We start from the raw sequence: 5912 nt of genomic DNA, 5'->3' as shown, positions 1-5912 counted from the left end.
CTGGAGTGGGTTAGCCATTCCTTCTCCAGGGTACCTTCCTGACCCAGGGATTGAACCCAGGTCTCTTGCTTTACAGGTAGACTCTTTACCGTCTGAGCCACCAGGGAAGCCTGTTAATCCCAAACTCCTAATTTATCCCTCCCTCACCCCTTCCTTTCCCCTTTGGTAACCATAAGTTTGTTTTCTATGCCTATTTCTGTGAGTCTGTTTCTGTTTGGTTAATAAGTTCATTTATATCATTTTTTAGACTCCAGTATGTGTGTAATTTTAAATTCAATAGGCAACATACTGTTAAAAGTACAAAGAAACCAGGGAGATTAATTTTTATTATTTGTGTTTTATTTTATTTTAAAATGTTATATATTTATTTTTTGGCCACACTGCGTGGCACGTGGGGACCTTAGGTTCCTGATGAGGGATGGAACTCGTGGCCCCTGCAATGGGAGCCCGGAGTCTTGGCCACTGGACTGTTAGGGAAGGCTTTGTATTTCGTTTTATTTTTTAGTTACGTAGATCTACACTTATTCAAGTGGAAAGACGTCTACAAAACAGTGGACTTTGTTATGCTTGACAAAGATCTTACACATTTTGGTGGATGTTCTAGAAAGTAGCATTGGGCCAACCCACTGACCATCACTGTCCCTCCCCCTGGCTTCACTCTGAGCCATGGACCCAGCCACGGGGATCCAGCCCGGTGTGCCGCCCTTGATGTCTGTGCGTTCTGTGCCTACAGAGGGTGCACCAACTCATTCAACTTCTCCCACTCCTGGCAAGTGGCAGCCCCTGCACTGAAACCTCAGCTCAGTTCGATCACTCAGTCGTGTCTGACTCTGCAAACCCATGGACTGCAGCACATCAGGCTCCCCTGTCCGTCACCAACTTCCGGAGCTTGCTCAAACTCATGTCCGTTGAGTCTGTGGTGCCATCCAACCATCTCATCCTCTGTTGTCCCCTTCTTCTCCCGCCTTTAATCTTTCCCAGCATCAGGGTCTTTTCAAATGAGTCAGCTCTTCATACTGGAACCTGCTGCTGCTGCTGTTGCTAAGTCGCTTCAGTCGTGTCCGACTCTGTGCGACCCCATAGACAGCAGCCTACCAGGCTGCCCCGTCCCTGGGATTCTCCAGGCAAGAACACTGGAGTGGGTTGCCATTTCCTTCTCAAATGCATGAAGGTGAAAAGTGAAAGCGAAGTCGCTCTGTCGTGTCCGACCCTCAGCGACCCCATGGACTGCAGCCCTCCAGGCTCCTCCGTCCATGGGATCTTCCAGGCAGGAGTACTGGAGTGGGTTGCCATTGCCTTCTCCGGCACTGGAACCTAGGCCGCCTCATTTAATCCTGGTGGCCACTCACACAAGTTCCCGCCTTGTGGGGGTGGGCTGACAGGGTGTTGGGAACACCTGTAAATCTGGAATCATTCCTTCCTTCCCCAGTACATCCATCCCCACAGGCCCTCCCTTGCCCCAGAGATCTGCAGTCTCCATCATACCTGCTTCTCAACCCTGCCCGGCAACCTCCTCGGTTTCCCAAGTCTGCTCTCTTCTGCCCAGAGAAGCGATTTCAAATCTCTCTCCTGCCTGTCAGGCTTCTGAATCATCTCCGCCCCATTCTCCCACTTTTGCACCGTCTCCCCATGCCTGGCACATGGATGGTGGTTGGTAATACAATTTGCAGGGCATCCTTGACAGCTGGGCAGAGGTCCCTGACTCTCTTCTCCCTGCCCCTGTCTGGAAAGGGACAACTCATGTTCCCAAGAATCCCCCCTCCTCTCTCTGTGCCCCCTGCCCAGGAACTGCCTCCTCCCTGTTCCACAGTCACTCACACTCACTCACATGCATGCGGGGAGAGAAACAGTGGACCACAATTAACCTAGTGTTTCCTGAGAGGAGATGGCTGAGGGCCATGAGTCATCCTCAGGGCAATTCCAGAGAATGCTCAGCCTCCCCTGCTGCCTCGCAGGGGATGGATGGGGGGAGCACATTCAGATCCCACATCCTGCCTCTCCCTGGGAAGAGAGGCAACAGGGTATGGGGACTATAAGAAGTAAAAGCTCGGGCTTTGCGGCCACATGAATACTAACACCCCAGGCCAAGTTCTGGGCTTCCCTCATAGCTCAGGGATAGGTTACCCACTCCAGTATTCCTAGGCTTCCCTTGTGGCTCAGCTGGTAAAAAATCCACCTGCAATGTGGGAGACTGGGTTCGATCCCTGGGTTGGGAAGATCTCCTGGAGAAGGGAAAAGCTACCCACTCCAGCATTCTGGCCTGAAGAATTCCATGGACTGTATAGTCTATGGGATCGCAAACAGTCGGACACGACTGAGCAACATTCACTTTTACTTTCAGGGAAAGTTCTAACTCTGTTACCAACCAGCTGGGTGAGCTGGGCCGCTTAGCTTCACTACTGTGCGGCTGCTCTGGAAGGAGGGACCACTGAGTCCAGCTTACAGGGCTCAGTGAGATCTACATGTCTTCACGCCCACAAAGGACCTGCCGCATCCAGGGCACTCAGGACAGGAAGGCTGTGCAGATATTGGCAAGGATGATGACAATGCAAACGACGATGACGATGGTGCCCTGTGGACATGGGAGGCCACCAGATGCCCGAGGGACGGCTGGGCATGTTCTGTCCCTCATCTGGTTTCTGCACAGGCTCAGGGGTCACCATGGAAACAATGGCTGCTCTGGGGGAGGTGACTTGGGCGCCCTGGGTACCTTCCTTGGAAGGGACAGAACCCGCCCAGGGGATGTGAAACACCAGGCAAGTGGACTCCTCGGGCTGGTCAGAAGGCAAGGAGGAAGGAGGCTCTTCTCGAGGGAAATCCCTGCTGTAGCCCCAAAAGAGAAAGTGCAGGGGTGCCTCCTCCGCCATCTACCCAGGGCGTCCACAGACTCCCCCAGTTTCCACCAAGGCACCTGCTGGCCCTGGTGATGTCGCTTATTCCCTCCCTGGGGCAATGATAGTTGACTCTCACCTCAGAGGGTGTATTTTGCATGAAGACAGGAGATGCCTTATTCTACCTCAGGGTTCCCTGTCCCTGACTGTAGGCTTGGGGCGTGGAGAGGGAAAGAGAAATTGGCAAGAAGGTGGGCATTTGAGCAGCTCTATAAAAAATGTTTATTGTGTCCAGTTGGTCATTTAGACAGCTCTGCCACAAGCCCATTTTACAGAAGAGGAAATTGAGGCTTAGAAGGATTTGCACCAGTGACAGAATTTAGGCTGACCTCTGATTTTCCCTATTCTAGTGTTGATGGAGAAACTGAACTCCAGCTTCAATCTTCAATGAAATGACAGAAAAAAAACCAAAGAAAATTAAAAAGCCAAAACCCAGAAACCCTCATATTCATTGGAGCTATCCCTTTGAAATCCTGGTAATTTTTTTTCTTAAATAATTTAGGTTTCTATTTTTTTAATTTTCTTTAAAAAATTAAAAATTTTATTTTTTTCTTCCTGTTTTATTGAGACATCATTGACATACAGCACTGTATAAGTCTGAAACCTATAATATAATGATTCTACTGACATACATCAAGGAATAATTATTACAATGGGTTTAGTGAACACCTATCATTTCATATACATTTAACATCAAATAAAGAGAAAAGATTTTTTTCCTTGTGATGAGCACTTTTAGGATTTACTCCCTCAACAGTTTTCAGTTATAATGTAGAGCAGTGTTAATTATATTTATCAGGTTGTACATAATATCCCTAGTTCTTATTTATCTTACAGCTGCAAGTTTATCCCTTTTGACCACCTTCATCCAATTCCCCCTCCCCAACCTTTTGCCTCCAGTAGTGACAAGTCTGGTATTTTTTTCTTTCTGTAACCGAGTTTGTTTGTTTTTGAAGTACAACTGACCAACGACACTATGTTAGCTCCTGGTACACAGCGTAGTGATTCAATATTTCTATACATTTCAAAATTATCACCACGGTTAAGTCTAGTTGTCATCTGTCACCATACAAAATCTTACATTATTATTGAATAGAATCCCCCACTGTACATTTCATATCTGTGACTCATTTATTTTGTAACTGAAAGTTGGTACCTTCTAATCTCCCTCACCTATTTCTCACTACCCCCGTCCCACACTCCTCTGGAAACCACCTGTGTGTTCTCAGCATCTATGACTGTTTCTGTGTAATTACATTTGTTCATAAGTTTGTTTTTCAGATTTCATGTGTAAGTGAAATCATACAGTATTTATCTTTACTTATTTCACTCAGCATAATATCCTCAAGGTCAAACTATGTTGTCATTAATGGCAAGATGTTATTCTTTTTTATGGTTGCTATCCCACTGCTTGTACATACAACATCCTCTTTATCCATTTATCTATCTATTGACAGACCTATCTAGGTTGCCCCCACATCTTGGCTATTGTAAAGAATGCTGCAGTGAATATAGGGGTGCACGTATCTTTAGGAATTAGTGTTTTCATTTTCTTCAGATAAATACCCAAAGGTGGAATTGTTGGATTGTATAGTAGTTTTATTTTTAAATTTTTGAGGAACCTCCATACTGTTTTTCATTGCAGCTACACCAACTTACCTTCCCACATTACATTACTAGGGTTCCCTTTTCCCCACATGTGCCCCAGCACTTGTTAGTTGCTGTTCTTTTGATAGTCGTCATTCTGACAGGTGTGGGGTGGTATCTCATTGTGGTTTTGATTTGCATTTCCCTGATCATTAGTGATGCTGAGCATCTTTTCATGTTCCTGTTTGCCATCTGTATGTCTTTCTACTTTTTAAAAAAACCTTTTCAGATTTTTTTTGCCTTGTTATTTAAATTTATTGTTTGTTTTACTCTTTTATCTATTCTTTAAAGAAATAAATTATTAGAGTTTCAGCTAGATACCCCTTCTCTCTTCCCCTATCTTTATCTTCTTTTACTAGACAGTATTTCAGTTCAGTTCAGTCGCTCAGTCGTGTCTGACTCTTTGCGATCCCAGCACGCCAGGCCTCTCTGTCCATCACCAACTCCGGAAGATTACTCAAACTCATGAAAATAACTTAAATAAAACTATAGGCCATGCCATGTAGGGCCACCCAAGATGGACGGGCCATGGTGGAGAGTTCTGACAAAACATGGTCCTCTGGAGAAGGGAATGGCAAACCACTTCGGTATTCTTGCCTGGAGAACCCCATGAACAGTATGAAAAGACAGTATTTATCTGTAAGCAATTTATACCATTGTTTTATGTTTTGCAATTCACATCGATGAATTGAGCACACATTACTTTGCATTTTGCTTTTTTTTTACTTAACAAGATGTGTTGGTGAATTATTTGGGTTGATGTGTGAAGACTTAGTTCATTTATTTTAGTTGCTATAAACATGCCCATCATATAACTAGAGTTTCTTTATCCACTCCTGATGGAGGCACTCTTGCTTCTACTAACTCCCTTTGAAAATAGGGCTCTAGTGAAAAATCTTTATACACACCTTCTCTTGTTTATTGAGAAGAGTTTCTCCAGGGTCTTGCAGCCTCCTTGAGGACAGAGATTATAGCCCTTCCCTCCCCCAACCTTGTCCAGAAATGGGCACATAGCTGATTTTGATATTTGGATGTTTATTTGTTGAATGAATAAATTCAAGAAGTTCAGAGCCACCCAGACAGCACACCAAGGGCAAACTTTGTGAACTGTCTCTTTAAATCCCTTCTCCTTTCCTTGCTAATGGAACACACCCACCAAGTAGAAGATTGCCATTCTTGATGTTGTTCAGTCACTAAGCCATGTTCAACTCTTTGAGACCCCATGGATTGCAGCATGCAGTCTTTCTTGTCCTTCACTGTCTCCCAGAGCTTGCTCAAACTTATGTTCACTGAATTGGTGATGCCATTCAACCATTTCATCCTCTGTCAGCCCCTTCTCCTCCTGCCCTCAATGTTTCCCAGCATCGGGATCTT

Source organism: Ovis canadensis, chromosome 9 (genome assembly GCF_042477335.2).
Source record: "Ovis canadensis isolate MfBH-ARS-UI-01 breed Bighorn chromosome 9, ARS-UI_OviCan_v2, whole genome shotgun sequence".
Lineage (NCBI taxonomy): Eukaryota > Metazoa > Chordata > Mammalia > Artiodactyla > Bovidae > Ovis > Ovis canadensis.
This window is presented reverse-complemented; position numbering follows the sequence as displayed.